Source organism: Sorex araneus, chromosome 10 (assembly GCF_027595985.1).
Source record: "Sorex araneus isolate mSorAra2 chromosome 10, mSorAra2.pri, whole genome shotgun sequence".
Taxonomy (NCBI): Eukaryota; Metazoa; Chordata; class Mammalia; order Eulipotyphla; family Soricidae; genus Sorex; species Sorex araneus.
The window spans coordinates 23,458,940-23,484,907 of record NC_073311.1 but is presented as its reverse complement, the minus strand read 5'-3'; the positions used below and the strand labels follow the sequence as shown (position 1 = coordinate 23,484,907).

At 38.1% G+C, this 25,968-nt stretch overlaps 1 protein-coding gene across 1 annotated transcript in view; it reads right to left on the bottom strand.

The window, feature by feature from the left end:
- The window catches only part of ACSS3 (acyl-CoA synthetase short chain family member 3), a 186,800-nt gene that overhangs the window by 159,387 nt on the left and 1,445 nt on the right, over nucleotides 1–25,968 (bottom strand). The gene's annotated exons all lie outside the window — the stretch shown is intronic.

Genomic DNA, 25,968 nt, shown 5'->3' with positions numbered 1-25,968 from the left:
AAGACAAGCTCTCTGCCTGCCATACACTTTCTCCAGCCCTGAGACTGGAGTTTAGCTAAGGATCTTATTTAATTTTTGGCTGTAGCAGGCTTCCTTCCGCCAAATTGTCAACACAGGAAGAGAATCCCTCATTCAGAGCCGGTGCAGGTGTAACCACCAGTTCCTCCTTAGGTCTCCAAGGGGTGAAGGATAGAGCATTGCTGCTGGGCACAGTTCCGTTTCAGCATTCCTCTCAACTTATGTGTAACCAGCCCTTCTGAGAAGGGGAGGGACACTGTGTTACCTTGCCTATGGGTGCCAAGTGGAGGATCTTCCCTTCCTGCTTCTCTTACCCCAATTTATAGGGGAAAAAGTTGCAGTGGTCCATATACTCGCACCTCATGTGACCACTGGGCAAGACAGAAACTAGGCACAAACAAGGCTTGTGGCACCTTGTAACAGGTTGGCAAGAGTAGAATCTGGGAGACCAGAAACAGTACAGGCTAAGGTGCTTGCCTTGCACACAGCCAACCTAGATTTAATCCCCAGCACCTAATATTGTCCCCATGCACCTCCAGGAGGGAATCTCTGAGCACAGAACCAGTAGTAAACCCTGGGTCTGCACCCCACCCACCACACACACACACACACACACACACACACACACACACACACACACACACACAATTAACTGAATCAATTTATACTGCCACCAGCATTACCAGAAAGAGTATTTCATCATGATCCTTTAAAAACAAACTCTCAATCTTTTTCAATTAGAGAAGTGAAAAATTGATCTAATTTTGGCTTCTGTGATTATTATTATGTACAATGTCTCACCAATTTTAAAATGCTTTCACATAACCCACCAAACCCAAACTGGACATTGTTAAAAATCATCTTCTCTCTGCATTCACTAATTTTAATTCATGATTTTTTCCCTAACATAAAAGCTTTAAAATTTTGGACATAATCAAATAAATATCTACCATAGCAGTTCTTTTTTCTAGGTGAAAGAGATAATTTTCCTCTAAGTTAAGAATAATTTTTTCTCACAATATGTTATTTTGGTTTCATTTTTACATTGATTTCTTACGTACGTCAACTTAATCATATATATATGAATATATACATATATGTAAACATGGGGCGGAGCGATAGCACAGCAGTTAGGTCATTTGTCTTGCAGTTGGCCAACCCACGTTCGATTCCTCTGCCCCTCTCAAAGAGCCCAGCAAGCTACGGAGAGTATCTTGCCCCCATGGCAGAGCCTGGCAAGCTATTGGTCTCATATTTGATATGCTAAAAACAGTAACAACAAGTCTCGCAATAGAGACATTACTGGTGCCCACTCGAGCAAATCGATGAGCAATGAGATGACAGTGACAATGATATCACATATATGCACAAATATGTGTGCATGTATGCACAGGCATAAATACATGTAAATAAAAGAAACATAAAATGCAGGTAGGGAGCGGGTGTAAATTGAACATAAATAATGAGAAAAAAGAGATATTTGCAACTAGAGTGGTTAGAGTGTCCCTACAATTCAACAATAAATAAAGATCCATAGCATGTGCCTTGGAGGAGGAAGGGAAAACTAATGAGAAAAAGTATATCAAGCTCTGTTAATAGTCTAGAAAATAAACATTAAAGCAATACGTAGGTGTTCTTTTTTCTGCTGAATTTCTATAACGTTACAATGCACAATGTTAGTTAAAGAGAAACCAGACACTATCATTATTCCAGGATCCATTACAATTTTGGTTGCTCTTATTCTCAACACTTCTAAGACTGCATTTTCCTACCCACTAAAATAAAGCATGGCTTTGAACTTGCTGTGACATGGTAACAAAAGTAATGCAGGACATTCTCCTGAGTTAATATGCTTCCTCCAACAAAATCATATGTCTTTGTTATATTGCTACAATCCTCTCTCTACACTCAAATATCAATTTTTCTGCTCTGAATATATTTATTATCAAATAACTAGAAAGTTCAAACTTATCATTTCCTTTCTGAGAGCAGCTTCCTTCTTAAGATCATAGGAGAATGCCCTGTCTTGAAGATTTCGAATCTGGATCTTCACACCATCACAATTTCAGGGGTAGAAAAACAAACTTTTGGTGGTTTTTCAAAAGTTAAAGTACACCCAAGACTTCACAGTCCAAACCAATCAAAGGAAATGGTTACCTGCATATTAAAATAATGCTGAGATGTGACATTTGTAATAAATATTTGATTTGCAGATTCTGCCAAACAACAAATTCCACTATTAACTATCAATAATGATGTTGTCTTTAAAAGCTTTTCCATTCAACAAATATTATAATAATTTCCTTTCAATTTTGACCTGAGCCATAATGGAGAAGGAAAATGATAAAACTGGGAACATGTTGTACAGTCTAATATGACAGACTTATTTACATTACATTTACCAAAACAGGAAGCAAAATGTGGGAAATTTCCTTACAGATATAAATTAAAAAAGATGAAAACATGGGTGGGTGGGTGGGAGGAGATTAATTCAAGTACAGGAAGGTGCTAAGTGATGGGGTGGATGATGTAATATAATTAGTGAAATTAATAAAGAACTGGGAATTATGTCCAAAACCTAGAATTCAAAACTCAATCATATTACCAGTTAAAAGCTATCATAAATCATCACATATAGAAGTCCTCCTTACTTCAACAAAAAAAAAATCAGAAAAAATAAATAAAACCAACAATGTAACAATTAGTCTTTACCAAGGCAATACTAAAAGCATTTAAATTGAAATAACTCTTTAATCCTCAAGACAACTCTGTATGGTAGCATAATCTGCATTTTACAGAGGAAGGTTGAACCTACAGCTCCGAGTCACAACCTGGAAGTGGGTGCCTTGCAGACAAACGCTTAAGTCTTAAAAAACTATTCTGCATTGCTAGGTTCTTGACAGCTCTCTACAGCCACCATGAGCACAATCTTGAGACATATTATTGACTCTGGTCACTCCCTTATTGGTTGATTATTAGTATTATGTGCAAATGAGGATAGTAGATTTTTATTTTTATTAATTTTTTTTAAAAAAGGTTAATACTGGCTTTAAACTTAGAAATTATACTCTGTGAGATTTTGGGAATCCTTAAGTGATGCCACGGATCTAACCCACATCTTGCCATGTGCAAGGCAAGTGCCCTACTACTTCTTCTTTATTTCTGGCCCCAGAAAGTGACTTTTTCATTCTGTGAAGGCAGAGTTGGCAAGACACAAGAAGAGGGTGGCTAGAAAAATTTTGTAATAGTGAAGAATGACAATGACACTGAGAAGGAGGAAATTTTAAAACACAGGCTAATGACAAGTGAACTGAAATAAACAGGAAGAGAATGAACAGTGTTTCTCAAAGAAACAACGGCTGCAGAGGATTTAGCAAACTGTCATCATATGACAAACCTGTTCTGTTTACGCAAATAATATCTTACTGCAACTTAGCCACAACTGTAAAACAGTCAGTGCAGCTGCTTCTGTTCAATGACATTAGAACTGAATGGTTGCAAGGAAACCTGTATTACCTGCAAAACCAAAAATAATAGGACAGAGGAGAGTAGAAACAATGGCCAGGAGGACCATGGTTGGTAAGGAGAGGGCAATTAAGACAAAGAAGAAAGCACTTGACAATGATAGTTGGAAATGATTACTCTGAACCAGCACTGAGTGCTGAAAGTAGGAAAATAGGTACAGGGACAAACATGATAACCATTCAGTACCTGTATTGCAAACCATAATGCCGAGAGAGAGAGAGAGAGAGAGAGAGAGAGAGAGAGAGAGAGAGAGACAGTGACAGAGACAGAAAGAGACAGAGACAGAGAGACAGAGGCAGAGACAGAAAGACAGAGACATATACAGAGTGAGAGACAGAGGGAGAGAGAGGGGGAGAGAGAGAAGTGTCTGCCATAGAGGCAGGCTATGGGAGGTAGGGGTGTAAGGGAGGTGGGGGAGGAGGGAAAATGTACAGTGGTAAAGGGATGGATGTTGGAACATTGTATGACTCAAACCCAATCATGAACAACTTTGTAACTACATCTTAGGGCAATTTAATTAATAATAATAATAATAATGATGAGCCAGGGGGCTGGAGCGATAGCACCGTGGTAGAGTGTTTGCCTTGCACGAGGCCGACCTGGGTTCGATTCCTCTGCCCCTCTTGGAGAGCCTGGCAAGCTACAGAGAGTATCTCGCCCGCACGGCAGAGCTTGGCAAGCTACCCATGGCATATCCGATATGCCAAACACAGTAACAATGAATCTCACAATGGAGACGTTACTGGTGCCCGCTCGAGCTAATAGATAAGCAACAGGATGACAGTGACAGTGACAATGAGCCAGGGAGATGGTTCAAAGGGCAGGAGTACTGAGTTTATCCCTTGCACTAAATGGTCACCAACCATTGTTGGGAGTGACCTACAAGCGCCATTGCAAGAGTAACTGCTAAGCCCAGCCAGATGGGCCACTCTGAATATGTAGTATTTGGTCTTGGCTAATCCTCAAGCTAGAGAAGTCCTCCATAAGGAAGTTCTAATCACAGGAAAGTTCTAAATCACCACTGCTCCAAAGGGAATCAGCTAGGCAACTGTGGTGAGTAATTTAAATTTAAGTGAATTAAAATTAGATTGCATCTTACGATGTGGCCCCCTCCTTTAATATTAGCCCTTTTCAACTGCTTAATAATCACATTTGATTAATGTGACAGTGGAACTAAATTTTAAATAGCACTTAATTCTAATTAAATTATACAAAGTAAAAAGTCACATGTGGTTACTGCCAATCATATGAGAAGAGTTGCAGAGAATTTCAAGGAGGGACACATGATTCCCAGACTAAAATCATGAGGAGAGATCAAATAAGGTAAACACTTTAACACAACTGAATTAAGGGGTAAATAGGTGTTTATGATCTTAGGGAGAGCAATGCGGATTGCAAAATGAGGACTGAGGTCACTGCAGCCGAAGCAGGAAACTCAGTAGAAGAGAATCTGAAATACAGGATAGGGCAAGACAAGAAAGAGGATGGGCTAACCTCTTTAGCTTGTGCAAATCTTCATTTGACTATTATTCAAGAGATAAAGATAAAGGATCAAAGGTAAAGAAAACTGAGGAGAAAAGGATTGAAAATGTATGAAAACATCATTTTCTATTCTTGAAGGTAGACGGAACAATATTACAAATAGAGCAACGTTTAGATATTAGTTTAGAGGTGCAAGTGCAGGGGCCGGAGCGATAGCACAGCGGGTAGGGTGTTTGCCTTGCACGCGGCCCACCCGGGTTCAATCCCCGGCATCCCATATGGTCCCCCAAGCACCGCCAGGAGTAATTCCTGAGTGCAGATCCAGGAGTAACCCCTGAGCATCGCTGGGTGTGACCCAAAAAGCAAAAAAAAAAAAAAAAAAAAAAAGAAGTGCAAGTGCATTAGTGTTAATAAGAGACACATGTTTGCAATAGTAGCAAACTTGAGCTAATACAAGAAAGAAACATGCATGCCTATCTTGAAAGCCTTGAATGCCTTGTTATAGGAAGAATGTCCAGATTTGAGAAGAGGAAAGACCTGATGAGGAGAAACTTGAGAGGAAAGAAATGGAATCAGTTTAGCTCTATTGGTTAGCCTAGGGAGTCATGGTAAATAATAAAAAAACATAGAGGTCAGTGTAGATAGAACAGACAAAAAGAAATTAAGAGAGGGATAGCAGTATATAATGAGGATTTTATCACATGCCAGTATGAAGTTTGTGCGCTCAGTAAGAGAGAGCTGGAATAACAGTAATCACAAAGGAGTCTCTAATTCTTAAGTAGAATCAGGAACTGTAATTCTGTTAACAAACAATGTGCCAGGTTCTGGTGTGGCTGTTTACTTACACCAACACAATGCATCTATACACTAGCTCATGAGGAAAATAATGTTACTACCATTTCACAGACAGAAGTGAAACTCAAGAGACCAAGTTAAAAAAATTACCATGTGGTAGGCCAGAATCCAGTGCCTTCTAACTCCAAGAAAAACATCATTACTTTTCACTTCTGCATCCCTGTGTGCCTACTGCAATCATTTTGTTTTGTTTTGTTCTGTTGTTGTTTTTGGTTTGGGGGCCACACCCAGAGAGGCTCAGGGCTTACTCCTAGCTCAGCACTCAGGGGACCACATGTGATGCTGGGGACTTAACCCAGGTCAGCTGTGCCAGTTAGCCTCTGTACTATCACTCCAGTTCCTACTGAAACAATTTGTGTACCTTCATTCAAAACTCTTTCCTGTGGGCAGAGAAATGATCAATAATTACTTTTAATTCCTTCGAGTATGAATGAATGTGAATTGAAATAGTACTCTTCTGACACATTAACACAAATAAGGCAAAGACTCTCAAGAGGTAAACTCTCAGCAAAACACAATGAATAGCTCAAAAGGCTACGATTGCACACAGAGACAGCTTTAAACATTTTTAAGAGGGCATCACATTGTATTAGTCACACAGTGACATCCCATCTAAATTACAGACACTTGGCTTTGGACAGTATCAACTGACTGTTCCAGGAAACCCTCCAAATTGGGTAATTGCTTACTAGGGGGAACATAATAAGCTTATGCTAATTTAATCACTAAGGATATTGTTTTTGTAAAATTACTTGGAAAACACATCTCTCTGGAGCACAATTATTTTAAAGGCAGAAAAGAGACATTTTGTAGTTCCACTGATCCTCTGCCCGTGTGCCCACATTCAAACCCTGGCCCCCTCCCACCTGCTCTAGCCACATATTGTCCCATCTCGACATGAAAGAAAGGCTTAGACATTTGCACTCGTGCCAAGTCATCTCCGATTAGACTTGAGTGAATTGCCAATGGTGAGGAATGCAGCCAAAAGAGAAAGAATAGAAAGAGTCTTTCAAGAAATCAATACCTGTTATCTGAACTGCATTCTTTGCCAGTAAAGAAAACGGCATGAATGAATGATCTTAGAGATGCATGGGTTGTGTTGTGACTCATGCTTCATGGTTAGATTCAAAACAGAAAGTGAGAGGACCATTTGATCTTGTTTGTTTATTTTTATAGAGGAAATGTAGGATAAACCGAGAATTGAAGCAGAAGGAGCTAGGGTATGGATTACAATAAGGCAGGAAAAGATAAAATAACAATTAAGTTAATATTAAAGGTCAATGGGCAACTGGAAAAGCATAATGTTTTTAAGATTTAAGTATAAGTTAAATGGAATCCAAAATAAGTATGGATTTGAAACTACAATTTAAAGGAAAGTAAATTCGGAGTAATTCCACTAGAGTAATTAGGAGTCTTATGAATAATACTTCTAAATCACTCAAAAACAGTCATGGTCTTGAACAAAATTTCAAAGCAGAGCAAATTCCTAGAAAACTAGAATTACAGACCCATGTGTCCACAGGAACACGAAAACAGGGAACCCCCAAACTTCAGGTTTATTCAGGAAACAAGGAAGGGAAAGAAGCAGAGGTGACATCCTCAAAAGCCAATTGGTATTTGTTGGAACAAAAAGAAAATGCCTCTTTGTTACAAAGATGAAATTATAAGGAAAGGAAAGAGGAGAGAGGAAAAAGCAGCAGTAAAACTCAGTGCTATGTAGGGAGGGGTGGGTCCGCTTGCTGGCTTGGTATAATCTTACTCCAAATAAGAAGGGAAGAAATGGATAAGGACTGGATTCAATGTTCTCTAACCCTGAGGTTCAATGAGAAGAAAAGATTCCCCTAGGACATTCTACAATGAATTAAAATGGCATATTTTTCACTATTTTCATATTAGACCATCTAAGCTATCCATTTCTTTCTCTATAATACTGTAACTCGTGCAGAATGACACACTGCAATGTTCTGATGAAATTCTCTTCTACAACTGAGATTCCCAGAAGGCAGACACCACATCCTTTAACTCATTCTGCACAATAATCAACTCATGTCCACAGAGAGATGCTTAATACAAGCTTTTATTAAAGAGGAAGAACAAAATCAATCACTGTAGAATGTTCAAGAAGAATCTTTTCTTCCAACTGAACCTTACCCATTATTCTGAAATTGTTTCTATAAAAGACCATGTCATTGGGGAAGAATCACAGGCAGCATCAATTTCATTTCTTTTTAGTTGTTTCTTTTGTTTGTTTTGGAGGTTGTCTTTTTGCTGTTGTTTTTTGGCTTAAAATAAAATCACACCGATCTTAAGTTTTTATGAAGCTCATTGTTCAAGATCCAATAACTTATCACCTTTAATTATTCTATCAAAATTTTATAAGAAAAAAAAAACTGTGAACCTTTATTGTCAATATTTGTCCTTTAGGAAAGAAGTAAAAAAAAATTACATCAGGAAGTATATAAATAATCTTTGACCCAGAAATAAAAATGTACCTAATATACCAATTTGTATATTTGAAAGCTTATTTAGATGTTGAATCACAATTAATTTTCCACCTAAATAGAGTTTCCTAAGTTATTTTAATGAAATATTAAAGCATTATAACTTTTTATTTATTAATTTATATGATTGAATCACCGTGAGATACAGTTACAAAGCTTTCATCACTGGGTATCAATCATACAATGTTCCAACATTCCTACCTCCACCAGTGTACATTTCCCACCACCAAGATCCCCTGTACCCCTTTTGCTACCCTCCCCGACCTCCCCAGCCTGTCTCTAGAACAGGCACTTCACTACAACTTTTAGTGTGAGGGGAAAAAAAGGCATAAACCTAAATTTTAGACAGAATTACATCTGACTAAAGAAAAGTCAGTGAAATTACTTTTCGAAACCAGGGTCTCATAAGTAGGTCTTGTGATTATTAAGACTCTTCGTTGTTGCTGTGTCGTTGCAGTACTAAGGATTGCATACTGTTGTTTTCTTTTTTTTCAGCAAACCACTCATGTCTCATCTAGCTCCTAATTTTCTTTTCTGAACAAACCTACCTGTGCAGACAAAAGACAGGCATATTTCTGAAAAGATTAGCTATGATTTTGTTTGCTTGAGGGGGTCACACCTGATGACGTTCAGTCAGGACTTACAAGAGACTCTGCACTCCTGGGTGACTCAGGAGACAACACCGGGTGCCAGGAATCAAAACTGGGTTCGTTGCACAAGGCCAGCACCTACCCGCTGCTTATCACCACAGCCCCAGAAAGGGAATTTAACAAAGCAAACTACACATCACTGAGCATACTTAAAACTCTAAGAAAGGTAGACGAAAATTTTACTGTCTTTTTTCCAATTCTTCAAAAGGACATTAGAACAATTTCATAAAGTACACTGCTACACAGTCTTTGGCAACCCCTCCCACCACTATCTACACATCACAGAGATAAAACATTTTTCATTAATTTTTGACTATTTGAAACTTGAGTACAGTACAGCTTGCTCAATTATCTAAGAATTCGTTTTCAGCTGATGCAAACCAAGCCCACATCTCACCCCCACCTTTTTTTTTTGTTACTTGCCTTATCCTCACCTTTTTTGTGTGTCAGCACCTCTACCAAAAATTGAGATGCTGCACAAAGAGAGAAAATTAAAATCGGTTTATTCTTTTATCTATTAAAGGCTTCATTAGTATGAACACGGCTTCTGCTCACCAAAACGTACAGCTGGGTCTGTGTATTCTAAGTATTCACTCCTCTATAGTCAAAGGCAATTCAGAGTACAGCTGATTGTAAAATAAAATGAATTTTATTATCCAGGTTTCTGCAAAAAATAGCTACATAGTCTACATCACTTATTACTACTGTTCCTTATAAAACAGAAAAGTGAAAGCTGTCTTTTATAAGAAAAAAGTCACAGCTTTCCTTTGATATATGAGATTGCTCCACCTGGACTCTCATTCAGCTCTTAAAATAGTACTTATCTGACACATGGTGTTCACAAAATATAAGTAACTTAACTAAAGAAAAGCAACAAATAATTAAAGAACAAAAATGTTAATGAAAAAATATGTTCAAGAAGTCAAGAACCCCACTCACAGATATAATAGGCCAAGAGCACATCTTACGTATTTTAAGATATATATATATATATACATATACATATATATATGTATCTTTGCACCTGGTTGGTTTTAAAATCTTTAACACAGGTATTAAAAGGATAAAAACAGGATTAGCTGTAGAAATAGGACACAGAGGAAAAGTGATACACACTTATTCTAACAGATCTAGTTTTTAATCTGAGATCTATTACCTGCATGCCAGTTGAAGGTGAACAAGTTACTTAACTTTCCCTGAATTCACATATTCTTGAGAAAATAAAGATTCTGGTTAGGAGCATTGGTGCTGTTTTTATTATTACAACACTATTTTTTGTGTTTTGTAACACTCCAACACACACAGACACAAACACCCAAGCACACTTATACAAATACACGTATAGGCAGTGAAATGATCTCTTAGAAGCTAAGAGATTTTTATTTGAATAGCAGCAGTAGTTCTATCAAATACAGATTTGACATAAACAGATATTTAATAGAAAAGAAAATTTTCCTTATTCAAGGAACTTTTACTAAGTATAAATTTAAAATTTGATTTCTTTTAAAATTAATTAAAGCTAGGTCAGAGAAAAAAAAATATCAAATTAAATCACACTTCAAACACCTCTTGAATTATTTAGGTGACACACGATGTTTACAAGAGACATATACAGAAAACTTTGAGCAGTCCATATCCAACATTTACAAATAATAATGAAATCAGTTTTACATGGCCCCAGAATTCTAGTTTTTAAGAGAATAAAATTGGCTTTTACTCCCCAAAAATATAAATATTAATGTTGAGAGGGAGGGGGCAGTGGTTTGAGTCACACCCTGGCTCTGCACTCAGGGATCACTCCTGCGGGGTGGGGCTGGGGGATCTTGTGGTATTCTAGGGATTGTACCCAGATCTGCCTCATCCAAGACAAGTACCTACTCCTTTATCATTGAACTATCAATACAAATCTGAAATCTAAAATGATTTCATAGTGGCAGAATCTTTGTCGATGAATCCTCTACAGGTACATGATATACTACAAAAATAATGTGTTTCTTACTTGCGATGTGTGTCTTTGGCTGGATAACTAAAAACCAATGCTGACTGTAAAACAGCCTCTATTACAAAATAAGGATAATGAGCTGTAGTGGAGCGAAGGGCACTAACCACCTCAAAACAAAGGTTAGTCCCAGGAAGACCATATTTTCTGATGCCTTGGTAAGAAAAGATTCATGAATCATCTGAGGTTCTGGTCTGATGTATGTTTCAGGTCATAGCTACCTGCAATTTCTATAGGAAAGCATACTTAGGGTGTGTATTAAAAAAGTCAATCTGCAAATTCCTTTACAGCATATACATAAATTACATACATGCTCCTGCAGAGGTAATAAAGGTCACAGAGATGATCCCAGTGCTTACCTGTGGTGTATTCAATTAAATTTAAATTTAAAGCATCATTGAAAGTATAGTAACAAAATGTAGATAAATATTCATCATTCATTACTGAATAAGCTAAAGTCAAATAAAATCTGGGTGATTTTTTTTTATTTACGAAAGAATCATTTGTCAAGAAGATATATGCATCCGTCACTAGGAACATAAGGACTCATTCTAAAGGAGAAGAGAGTAGAGAAGACAAACATAGACAGCAAATGGAGAAATAGAGTGACATATCTCACTTAAAATTTTTGGTATTCTAATATTTTTCTCATTATTTTGTGCACTCTAGTCCTGATACCTAAATAGTTATAGAATAACCTGACAGAACTTAAAGAATTTAGCCACAATTCATTAGAGAAATTTGGCTCTACAGTAGAACTCAAGTCGATTGAGTGACTACTTATAATTAAAAAGTCATTCAATCTCTCTGTTTTAGCCTACTCAGTTAAAAAATATAGTCATATTTATTTCAATCTTGGAAGAATTTACATAAATAATGAATATATAATTATAATCAAGGACCAGACCCAAAATAAGTGCTCAATAGTTACTAAATGCTATTGTATTATTGGGTTGTTAGAACTGTCATTTTTGTCATAACATTATCATCATCAAGAGACAATGCATCAGCTTTAAAAGGAGAATGGCTTTGTCATAAGCTATGGAAGTTTCCCTTTAGACATACTAAAGACTCACCAAATATTGCAAGTCTATTATGACTTATCCCCAAACATTTAAAGAAAGCATTTAACATCTTTAGGTGATTTTTTTTCCAAGCCTTTGGGGAAAATCTATAAACTAATACAGGTGAGACTGCACACAAACCATTTTCCTTGTAATGAATTTCAATATTAGAGAGCTGCATACAGTGTGATTCCTAAGAAACTCCTATGTACATTTAACATATGGCAGGTACTAAGGTCTATCTAAAGATAGATGTACCTTTTTCTTTCACAAAAGAAAACTAGGATAAAAATTAAAAGCAATTAAATTAAAACTGGAAAAAAACTACATGTGAATACAAAATATAGCAAAAAAAATCAACTTTCATAATAACATACAAATCAAAATTTTCTATTATTAGTCAGAAAAATATCAAATATTCATAACCAGGTGAATTAATTAGGTTATTTATCACCATATTCTCACAAAATAGCATTAAAATATACTCCACAAACAATGAATAATGTGGCCATTACAGATTTTTCTTAAGCCAGAAAACCAACAGAGCATTTTTAACAAAGGAAATTAATAATGTTCAACAAACATTTCTAATGTAAGTAGCAATTAATATGAAGTACTCTTCCTCTACACAGGAAACATAATACGTATTTGAAATATTCTGTATGTAAAATATAACTTACAATTCTTAAATTTTTAACAATATCCTATATATTTTTCAAATATTTAAGATGCAGATTTAAACTTTAAAAATTACTCTTAATGATTTCAGTGGCAAGAATTAAAAGAATAATAATAATGAACTTAGTATTATAGAAACAATACAATGTAGTATTAGCAGTGGAAAAAAGTCAATTCAGACTGCCTGAGTCAAATCCTGGATCTATGAGGCCAGATCTATTTCAGCCAGTAAAACACTTGCCTTGCATGTGGCTGACCCATGGTCAATTTCTGGCACCATATATGATTCCCTGAACTCCACCAGGATTGATGCCTAAGAACAGCCACCAAAAAAAAAACAAGAGCTCCCCAGGGGACATCTCAGCGCATCAATGGCCTTGATCCAGACATAGCAGTGAATCCCGGAAGACAGCAGCTCGCCAGACCCCATACTCAGCCAGTTCCACCAGAGCACCAAAGAAGGAGGGGGACTCACGGCGGCATTGGAGACAAGCTGTCCCTCTCCTCTCCTCCCCCCACCCCCCCTTGAGGTCCTGGCCATCACGCCTATAATCTATCTGCCTCTGGGCACCATCTCAGCACATCAACAGCCTTAATCCAGAGACACTCAAATGAATCTCAAAATGGATTAGCTCCCTACAGAGATGTCTCTGGACCCCAACCATTTACAATTTTCGAATTCCAGCAGCACGAGGCTATGAACCTCTCATGTTCCTCATAATAAATAATAGAAAATAAATTATCTAGCATCTGCCCCTGGCAGGCAGATGCTTACAGTTCTTAAAATGGTGGTGGGAAAATTCAAGCAATCCATAACGCCCCAAAGTAGAAAGAGAGTATGAGGGAAATTGTCTGCTATAGAGGCAGGGGGAGGGCTTGGATGGCGGGGGTGGGGGGGGCAGGGGGAGGAGTGAGATACTGAGGATATTGGTGGTGGAAAATGTGCACTGGTGGAAGGATGGGTGTTCGATCATTGTATGACTGAAACTCAAACATGAAAACATGAAAGCTTTGTAACTGTATTTGACATTAATTCAATTTAAAAAAAAATTTAGAAACAAAGAAAAAATCTAACAACAAAAAATAAAATCCCTACTCTAGTATTTAGTAGTGTTTAAGTTTAGAGAAGTCACCTAAACTCTTTATATATTTATTTTTGTATTCATTAAGTAAGAATTAAAATTGACCTTACTTCAGAGCGACTGTCTTAAACTTGAAATAAATTAAAATCATTAGTATTGTATCTGATTGATAGCATTGAAATAATGAAAATCCAATTCTTTAACTGAACATTATTATAAACATTTGCCTATTTAATCATTCTAGCAATCCTACAAAGTAATGATTACTTCTCTCTCAACCAATAGGAACAAACTAAACTATGCTAATGACATTGCAAAATCAGTAATACACAAAAACATTTATTGTTTACACATGCAACCACATTGTGAGTTTATTAAGCTCCCCAAAGCATTTACTGCTTATTCCTTTCTTCAGTAAAACAGGTTCCTTCAATGAGTCTTCCAAATGTACAGACAAATGAATCATGGACAGAATAAAAATGAATGACTTTACTGGGAAGATTAAAACTTAAACTGAGAAGCTAGCTTAGTCAACACTGGCTACAGAGCAAGCTTCAAAGAGAGTAAGTGGGGTGGGGAGGTTGTTTTGTTTTGCTTGTTTTTGAGACATATCTAGCAATACTCAGGGCTTATTCCTGACTCTACACTTGGATCACTCCTGGTGATGCTCAGAGCTCCATATGAGGTGCGGCAATAGAACCTGAGTTGGCCGCATACAAGGTAAGACCCTGCCCACTGTAGAATATTTCCAGCCATGGGTGTGTGGAAAAGGGTGTCTGCCTTACTGCTGGGTAGAATTAGGGTGATATACTGGTCTTTATGGATTTAGCCTTTTTTCAAGAAATTTATACACATTTATATAGGGGAGTCTCTTGCCCCTGCACCTGGCTGTCTTCACTGAGGTCCCTCGAAGGGTTGAGTTTCCCTCCCCATCCCAAGCAGAGCCCAGGCAGCAGAAAACCTCCGGAACCCAGCCACAGCCATGCTCAAGGCCACTCTCCACACTCTCAGATGAGCCTCACGCATGTAAGAACTGGCAGAGGAACCCAGGTGTGCAGGACTCAGAGCTGAGATCTCAAAGCCTGTTCAGATCAGGACTGGGCCTCCTCCACCCAGTTTCCCCATTTTCCAGTAGCTTGGCAGTCACACTCACAAACTGCACCATGCAATCCCATCAATGGCCAAGATCCAGAGATTATAAAACAAAGTTCCCAGAAAAGAGCAATGCAGAATCTCGCATGGCAGAGCCTGGCAAGCTACCCGTGGTGTATTCAATATGCCAAAAACAGTAACAATGATGGATCTCATTCCCTTGATCCTTAAAGAGCCTCCAATGCAGCACTGATGGGAAGTAAGAGTAAAGAGAAGCTGCTAAAATCTCAGGGCTAGGATGAATGGAGACGTTACTGGCACCCGCTCAAGAAAATCAATGAACAACGGGATGACAGTGATACAGTGATATATGGGGGAAGGTAGTCATATGCAGTTGAGAAACATACAATGGATAGAAAATGGCAGAAAAATGTCATCAAGGCTATATTTTTAGTATGGTAGTGAGGAAAGAAAAGTGAGTGTAAGTCAAGGAGGCATCTACTGCACAAACTCCACTGGCCAGCATTACCCAGTCTGAAGACTGGTATTCTTAAGATGACATCATGGTCCAATTAAAGTCAAAGATTTCAACAAGATACTTTTTTCCAGAAAAGGAGTGTCAATTTTTTTAAATTATTTCATCCAATATTGTACATGTTCTTCTGAATTTCTGTGGCAGACCAAGACGGATTGAGAGACTAGTAACTTGAGACTGAAGTGACGTATCTTTTTATTCTTAGTGCACAGAACAAAACTCATTACAGAACCATGCCTATTAGAGGAAATCTGATTCTCTGTGTGCCTGGAGTAGAGAGGAGATATAGCTAAGGAATAATACCCATCATAGTTCACATTTTACAGTTCCTCATTTTACCGCTCTATTGTACATAGTACTGTTAATGAACAGAGTAAATATTTTAAGCCAGAAATCTATTTTTTGCACTAGCAATAATGCTCATTTTTGTCACCCAAAATTAAGTTCCTGAAAATTTCAAATTCGTATTAATGGAAAACTGCATTTGGCCTTACCTAGGGGGCCAGAAAATGAAAAGAGAAAGAGAATTTGTGGTTTACAGAAACATTTAACTCAAAATTGAAAATCAAAGAAATGCCTTGAAATTAGGAAATGTATGGTGAAAAAGCTAAGTGTGTATAGTGCAAAAGTAAATCTTAATTATCATGCTTTTGCTTACAGTCATTTGTCACATAAGCAATAGGACCAATTTTATGTTCCTTTAACTATTAATTTTTTAATCTTATTTTACTATTTTTTTATAAATATCTATATTGTTTTACAGTAGATTCAGAACATTTTTGTCTTCTTGAAGAAAGAAAAAAAGAAAATGAAGAAGAAAAATTTCTTCTTTGTATTCTATCCACTTCAAAGACATTTGTTTTTTTGGGAGTCCATAACTAACTGTGTCCAGGAATTACACCTGGTTCTGTGCTTAGGGATCACTCCTAGTGATGCTCACAGGACCATATGGAATGCCAGGGATTGAACCCAGCTCAGCACCATGCAAAGCAAATGCCCTACTCACTGTACTATTGTGCCAGCCCTTAAAAAAGATTTCTTAGCAGATTATACATAATAAGTACTAGAATTCTAACATCACTGCCACTGTCATCCCGTTGCTCATTGATTTGCTCGAGCGGGCACCAGTAGTGTCTTCATTTTGAAACTTTTTGTTACTGTTTTTGACATATTGAATACGCCACGGGTAGTTTGCCAGGCTCTGCCATGTGGGCAAGATACTCTCAGTAGCTTGCCAGGCTCTCCAAGAGGGGTCTAACATCAAATCTATTTAAAAAAAAAAGCTATTTATATTTTCCAGAGATTTGCTCATAAGACAAAGCCTTATAGACTTTTGTTGCTTGTCGCCCATTCACATGAATTTATATTTTAAACTGGTAAAGTGAACATGCTATTCAGCAAACTGTCATAAATTAAAACTCTAACTCTCAAATAAGTCTTTGTTTTGCTTTGTTTTGCTTTGTTTCGGGGCCACCCCCAGCAGTGCTCAGGGCTCACTCCTAGCTCTAAGCCGAGGCATCACTCCTGGAGGATCAAACGTGCAAGGCAACACCCTATCTGCTCTAGCCTCAAAGAAGTCTTTGAAAAGACTTTAACTGACGGCCAGGAGGACTGGTCCATGGAAGGAAGCCTGACACAAAAGGGGGCGGGGAGGTGCTGTTAGGAAAGGGAACGGACTACTATGAAAATGATAGTTGGAAATGATCATGGAATAAGAACCGAGTTCTGAAAGTAGGTAAAGTGATATACATGATAACCTTTCAGTAACAGTATTGTAAACCAAAGTGTCTAACAGGAAAAAAAAAAAAAGAAAGAGGGGATAGAAAAAAGGTAGGCTGTGGAAGGGTGGGGGCAAGAGGGAAATTGGGGACATTGGTGGCGGAAACATAGTCTGATGGGTTGGGTGATGGAATGTTGTATGCGGAAAATCATGAACAACTTTGTAACCCTGCATCTCACTGTGATTCTATTTTTAAAAGATGGGGTGGGGAACTTCTTTATACCTTCTAAGTCCTTCAACTGCACAGTTTCAACCCTTAAATTCTTCTATTTGAATTGTCCTAATCATTACAGGAATCACACTGTCTTTTTTATTTTCTGCTCCGACCCTTAACCTATTTAGTTAGAATACCAGCAAAAGCAAAATGATTCATATCTTTTACAACAAGCTATATACCCACAGTTTAGAAAACAGATTAGACTTCCACATTCAGATGATTACCTAAAACTGCAATCTAAGAGGTTATTACATTCATATTTACTATGGAAACAATGCACAAGCCTCCCCCACATTTCTTTTGAAAATGGCATAGGAAAATGGAAGCAGCAATCGCCTTCACGGAATTACTACCAGCTGCTTATAAAAGTGGACACGGAAGGCGAATGAGAAGGAGGAAGTAGGGGGCAAAGAGAAAGAAGGGTTTGGAGTGGGAGAAAAGGAGGCAAGAGAGGGGGGAGGTAGCAAATAATTTCAAACACCAAATTTTCCCCTTCCACACATAAATGGCCTGAAGAAAGGAAAAGAGAAATCTGCCTTCCAGGAGGTGCTGAAATGCTGGATTTCCCACACTCACACCTTGGTAGCTGACAGGCACAGCTGATTGTATTTCCATTGTTCATTGATTGTGCTATTTGTCCCGCAATCCATCCTTGCTTATGTAATTTCAGCATTCACACAGTTCACACTGTTCTGGCCTGAGGGTTCAGTAGCATGACAGACCGAGAAAATTAGATACAGCACAGTACCAAACTGCTGACCTTCAGAATAGAAAAAAACAAGAGCCCATCTTTTAAAATCAACCTATCTTGATGAGGTTGTTTGAGGGATTGTATTTCTAATATGTTATTCTTTTTCATGGTGGCCATTTATCTTCTTAAAATATATTTCTATTACTAAGAAATGATCATGTAAATTTTAAACTTTCCTTATTGAGCACAGTATTATAAATAAATCTGTTTCCTTTTGAGTTGTGGAAAAGAGGGCAGCTTCTTTTATCTCAAATCAGAATTAAAGAAAAAAAATCAGAATTAAAGAGAGCTGTAATAAAATTAACAAGAAGAAAATTTCACAGAATCTCAGTATGTTCTTTTTTAAAAAAAAAAAAAACAACTGAATTTTCCTGTGCAATGTAACTGGCCAATTGTTGGCCAGAGAATCAAATTACAATCAAAAAATTAAGTTACTTTACGACTACATAAATAACAAAATTACACTTAGTTATTTGTTTTTCTTTGAAATAGTGCCAAAATCATATAAAAGACAAATGTTTTCCCTCAGAACCTTTTACTAATTTGATGCACCATCAGTCCACAATCATTTAATATGTAATTGCTACAAGTAAAGACAGTTTTCTGGTGAGCTACAATATAATCATTTAATAAGGCTATTTAATATTCATATGTTACCAGTATCTGAGCCTCAAACTTCATTTTTATTTTTTATTGGCCTAAAAATATCAACTGCAGCAAAAGTAACTAACTCTTTATTATCCCTAGTGCTTGGTTTGTTTTTATTTCCCTTCAATTTGGAAACGTTTCTCATTCCAAAAATCTATGTTGAGTGATTCAAGATTTGGCAACTGGACTTCTGGAACAGTTGCTTACATATCTATAGGAAGAGTCAAGGCTTAAAGCTCAGATCACAGAGTAATTATTACCACTACCCCAGGTTTGCTTTCTACTATGTGGCTTGATCTCACTTATGTGGCTTGATCTGCAATTATCTCATTGGTAAAGAGAGCATGATGATAAATGTTCATAGCATTTGAGGGAAAATTAAAAGTGAAATTCACGAAGAGCTATTTAGTATAGTTTGTGGCTCAGAAATACTCAAAAATAGTCATTCTTTCCAGCCTTTTGCACAGTCTTCTGATGATCTCTGTGAAATTCACATCAAAGGTTTAGATGCCGAGCTAACAGAAACCACTGCAGAACATTAAGAGAACACACAACTGCTGAATAGCTCTTTGTTCCGCCTTTTTAAGGAACTACACTAAGTTCAACTTGCAAAAATAGTGAGTCCTGTTGATGTGGAAGGAATAGGTTTAAACTAAGCAAACTTCCCCCCCTTGTACCTATTTCTCATTTTTCTTCACTGCTGAATTAAAGCATGGATTTCCTTTTAAAGTGTAAGGACGCAAAAAGAAAGGAAGTGAGAAAACTATCTTTCACATAACCCAGGTACTTTCACATGCTGTCATTCTATCTCCCTGCCTGTCACTCTCATACCTCTGCGGAGCTTTTACACCTGCTATCAGCTCACTCTCCAATGCACAATTCTGATTTTGGCCTTTATCTCACCACTGACATCACATTATTAAAAGCCACTGAGGATCTCTGATTCCAGCCCTTTCATCCTTCAATCCTCAATAGCTTTAAAACACCCCTCAAGTCCCTGACCTCTACTGGCTTTGCCTATTTTGATTTCTTCTCTTCTTCCTACTCCATACACTGAAATACCCTGTCTGTCCTTCTTTTTGGATAAGTCACATGATTCTCACTAGTTTTTTTATTTTCCTACCTGTTCCTGAAGTGAAGTTTTTAGTAATTGGCTTTTTCTCCACCACTCACTCTCAACATTACCCAGACTTTAATTTTCACTTCTTTGCAACTTATAGTTAATTCTGTTTGTCTCTACCAAGTCCTCTCCATTTTTAATCCATTACCTGAAATTGATAATCACTTCCTCCACTTGGATATAAGTCTTAAATTCTTAGTCACCACAGCAACTTTTCTTCCCTGGACCCAGTTCCAGGTGGCACTATATGAAATTTGGCCTGAGACCACAGCCAACCCAGCCAAATACTTGACTGTGTACCCTGGAGGTACTCAGAGAACCATATTTAGTGCCAAGGCATTGATGGAATGCAGGGCTAAGGCCTTAATTCATGAATTCCTGTACTATCACTCAGCCAATGATACTGAATTTCTAATGAAAACTTAGAATAAATATTCTAATATTGACAACTGCTTTGGAAAAAAGCAAAACATCTGGGTTAAACAAGCCTATCTAAAAACTTGCAACAGTTACACACACATCACGAACCTCTATCCTAAGAAGTAAAGTCACACATCTTGGCTTGCCTTCTAAAATCATCATGAAACTTCCTTTTGAAGTCAAGTACCAGTAACTCAAAATAATTTCCATAAATCAACTGGTCTTCCATGCTAAGTTCCAAGCACATTTTTCACTTTTGTGCCTTTGTCAATTTGTTTCCCATTCAGAACTGCTTTTTCTCCAAGTCTACCCTAGGATTCAATCCAAATGTTACGCTTTCTCTTAAAATTTTCTGCTGTTTTATTACAGTTTATAGGAATATTTGCCCAACATTTCAAAAACATTAATATCAGTATTATCTGATATTAAGTTAGGGTTAGGGTCAGGGTTAGGGTTAGTTCTATGCAATTTACTAGCTTTATCTCAGTATATAAATGTAATTCTCAAAAAGTGATATCATTAGTTTCATCTTACCAATGAGAATATTACTAAAGCTTCCTCAAGGTAAATGGCAGAGTGCACTGAACTCAAGCCAATCGTGTTCCAGTAAAGAAGAGCAGATGTAGATATGAATCTAAATAACACAAAACCACTGGCCTGAAAAGTTATGTGCATAGCTGTATTTATTGCAACACTGCCTGTAATAGTGCTCTAAAACTATTTTAAAAAAGGGAAGTACCCAGTGACAGCTAAACATGTAGAAAAATAATGATGCACACGTGTGCACGCACACACACACACACAAGCACACAAGCACACATACATACACTCACACCAGGGAATACTAGTTAGTTATAAGAAAAGATGACATCATGCCTTCTGCAAAAACATAAATGTGTGTGACAACATAGATGGGTCATTCTATGAGAAATCAAGGGATAAGTCACAAGAAAAAGAAAAAACTAAACTACCAGATAGTTTCACTTTTGTTGTTGTTATTGCTGTTGTTTTTAGTAGAATATAAAGAAACAAAGAAAGAAAACAAGTGGAAGCAAATAAAAACACCTGGACTCTGACCCCAGTTCTGAGGTTAGCAAAGGAAGAGAGAGAAGGAGAAAAAATATGGAGAGTGTAATGGGTGTTGGAAGATGGTACTTAAGTGGTGGATTGGTATGGTATGCAGAAGGGACTTCACATTGTGTTGAAAAATGCTGCTGTATCACTGTCATCTGGTTGTTCATCGATTTGTTCGAGTGGGCACCAGTAATGTCTCCACTGTGAGATTTGTTGCTACTGTTTCTGGCATATCGAATAAGCCACGGGTAGCTTGCCAGGTTCTGCCGTGCGGGCGAGATACTCTCGGTAGCTTGCTGGGCTCTCCGAGAGGGGCGGAAGAATTAAACCTGGGTCCGCCGCATGCAAGGCAAACGCCCTGCCCCGAAAAATGCTACTAAACTCATTTTCTATACTGTGATTTTTGAAATATTTGAAAAGTACATTCCTATTACATGCTAGAACTTTAGTGAAGAAATGCATCTGCTCACAGTTTAGTGGTGATTACTTGACTTCAGACGAATTTTCAATTATACTTTCACAACGTTCATAGTCTTTTTTTCTTTTAAGTAACCATGAAACTACAAAGTTATTAAAGATTAGATTTCAAATGTACACATCCCTTCACCAATGTCCACCTCTCTGCCAATCTCCCCCATCCCTCACCCCCATTTACCTCCCACCCATCACTCTGCCCCTAGGCCGGGCCTTATTTCTGCACTGTAGCTTACAGTCCTGTTGTGATAGTGTTTCATCCATTCAGCACCACCTCCTCCTGGTTGAATGCTTCCCTCCCCCATAGTCTTTGCCGATTTCCTGCCCTGCCCCAGGCCTCTCCACAAAAAGCATGGTCCATGTTGAATACCAGTTCTTAGGTTCTATTGTCTTTGGGCATAAACTGTGATCTTAATGAAATCAAAAAACCAAGAAGGGAGCATTTACGCTTGAGTCATCCATCACATAACAAGCGTAAAAAAATACAAAACTCTTTAGATGATTCATAAGACTATGTACAGTTTGGATTTCTTCTTCTGTTTCATAATAATTTTCCTACCCTTCCTGACACCCTAGCAACATGCACCTTCCTTCAGTGTCTAGAACTGAGTTGCTTCACCTCTCTCAGCTTTTGCATAGTCTATTTTCTTTGCCAAAAGCAATCCTCCTCTCTATGTCTATTCCCTAATCCTAGTAATCTCAGGTTAAATATCATTTTAACTTGATGCTTTCTATAACCCTTCTAGAGAAGATTGCGCAGAATCCATTAACCATTGCATTCCCTGCATGTATCCCTTGCTGCCATGTGATGCGTTTCATCACTCTCTCTTTCCTAATTTCCTTGGTTTACATAGTTGTTCAGTGACTGATGTCCTTTAATTATTTTAAGTCATATTAAGATTTGGAGGAATTACAAAAAAACTACATCTCCAAGCTAATTGGCAATGGGTAACTTGCATGCTGTTATAACTCCCATTATGAAAACGTTAACTTGAGATCATTTTCCAGTATCTGCATTTAGCTGGAGCAGTTTCCTATTCAGTTTATAGTCACCATTAACTTAGTCAATTCTAAATCAATAAATATATGAGACTTGTTGATTATTTAAATAAAAATACACTAAAAAGGAATTGTACACTCCGACATAAAGGTGACCCAAAGCTAGGAACACACTTCAGGTAGAGACTTGCCTGTAAGTATGAGGCCATAGAGTTTTAGAATGCCAAAAATAAAATTTAAATAAATACATTTTCTTGTGGCTGGAGTGATAGCACAGTGAGTAGGGCATTTGCCTTGCACCCAGCTGACCAGGGTTCAATTCCCAGCATCCCTTATGGTCCCCTGAGCACCGCCAGGGGTAATTCCTGAGTGCAGAGCCAGGAGTGACCCCTGTGCATTGCCAGGTGTGACCTAAGAAAGCAAAAAAAAAATGCATTTTCTTTAGGGCATAAAGGAACAACTTAGCAACTTAGAGAGAACCTTCATGAGTTCAAAGCTTTGGTGCCCAATATGCTTAGCATAATCTGAGCATCCCTGCTGCCTAAAATCCCAAACACAATAAATAAGCTGATTCATTAATGTGACCCTGATGAGAGAGTTAGCTCTACTGATGCATAATGCATAAAGGAAAAGTGAATTGCCTTTTCCTTCACAGAATTGGAGCTAGAATTTAGGGTTGGGCCCAGCATAACTAATTTCAGGAGAAAATAACCAAAATATCCATTCTAGGATTGGAGTAAATTACTGAAAGTTCTAACTACTTTGCTTTTTTTTTAAATGAATGTTATTGGATCATCTTGAGATATAGTTACAAATTTGCATGATTACATTTCAGTCATACAATGCTCGAGCATCCTTCCCTCCACCAGTGCACATTTTCCACCACCATTGTTCCCAGTATCCCTCCTGCCACCCCCACCCCATCTCACTCCCTGCCTCTGTGGCAGGTACAATCCTTCTTACTCTCTCTCTCTCTAGTTTGGGGCATTATGATTTGCAATACAGATACTAAGAGACCATCATATTTGGTCCTTGCTCTACTTTCAGCACATATCTCCCATCCTGGGTGAGTCCTCCAATCATCATTTACTTAGTGGTTTCTTCTCCATCCCAACCACCTTTTCCCCCAGCATGTGGGGTCGGCTTCCAAACTGTGGTGTGATCCCCCTGGCCCTTATCTCTACTGTCCTTAGATGAACTAACTACTTTGCTTTTTTTATAATAAAAATATTAAATAGATTTTTTAATATTTTATTAAATCACCGTGAGAACAGTTACCAAGCTTTCAGGTTTAAGTCTCAGTCATACAATGACCAAACACCAGCCCCTCACCAGTGCACATGTTCCACCATTAAGAACCCCAGTATATACCCCATCCTACCCCCAACCTTCCTGTGTGGCAGATGATTTTCACTTTACTCTCTCTTTATTTTGATTACCTTCAATGTTTGGACAGAAAACCCACTATTATTATTTGGAATTTTCCCCCAACAATCAGACCTGCTGAAAAGGCATTATTTGATCATTTGTTTTCTATTGCTAGGAATGAAGAATATATGATTTTGGATTTCTGGTATTTTAGTAACTAAGTCCAGAGTGATTTCTGCAAGAAGCCACTGGGTTCTGAAATTGGTTTTTGTGCTTCTGGGATCATGGTTGTTCAGGAGCAGAGGAGCCATTTGTGGGCAGCCGCTGGGGTCTCGTCTGGGCGGGGAACAGCGCCAGTACCACTCCCCATGCCGAGATTTCCCGCATAACTCATATCTCCATCCAATGGGCTCTGAAACATGCCAGTCGCCATGCTGCCGCCACTGAAAGGAAAGGCTGAGAGACAAAAACCTTTCCCCTCCCAGGGCGGCACAGGACCATAGCTTAGTTCACAGTCTAGAGGCATTTCTGCTAGAAGCCGCTGGGTTCCAAACTTGTTGTGTGCCTCTGGGGCTCTCTATAGTTTTGGGCATTATATTTTGCTTGGATAGTCAACACCACCATTCAAGCCTGCCTCCTAGGGGCTGATGCTAGATCATCTATCTTCCATTGCTCACTACTTTGCTTTTGACTGCAGTTCTCATCATTCCCTGGTGGTCTAGTGGTTAGGATTGCACTTGACTGCAGTTCTCTACTCAAGTCTTCAGAAGAGAAACTTTACTAGTCCCCAAATCAGGTAATAATCACTAAACTGTGAACAGAGGCATTTTCTTCACCAAAGAACCGACAGGTAACTGAAATTTTGCTTTTCAAAGAGTTCATAGATGACAGTATAGGAAATTTATTTTGCTATTCACCACCTTACAAAATCCCTTTAAGATATACTTAAAGATTTCCGTTTCAGGTTCATACTGCCACATATGTACACCACTACCTGGGGGTGTCATGGTGAAGGCTAGTAAAAGCTAGTATATATTTAGAATATCTTGGTGGCATAGTTGGTCCTGTGGATTCTGAGGGTAGAGCTTATCCTTTGTGAAGAGAGATGAGCTTATAACTCAGATGATGCTGTTGCCTCTAGAACCACCAAGGGCATCAGCGAAGATGAGTTTGAGTGTGTGTAGCTCGCTGTAGGGGAAAAACCACTCATTGGCTTGTTTCACAGAAAGAAAAGGGGTCAACAATACTGAAAACCAAGCTGCAACTTTGTTCTGACTCAACAAAGAAAAAGTTGCAAGCAACCAGGAAAGGTTAGCTCAGCCCAACACAGGAGTCAGACCTGTAACCAATACAGATCTCACCAAATCATTCCTTTCCCTGACTGCTGGCAAAATGGGCAATCCCAGAGCAAAGTACTATTTTTTTGCTCGTGTTTGGGCCATACCCTGTGGTTTACTCCTTCCTGGCGCAATGCTCAGAGATCACTGAGAGAAGAGGTGGGGGATTGGTCTTAGGGGAACCTATGCAGTGGCAGGAAGGAACCGGGGTCCATTGGGAGCAAGGCAAGTACTTTACCTGCTGCACTATCTTCCTGGCCCCATTTCTAAACCTTTCATAGGAAACCTTCCTCACTGAT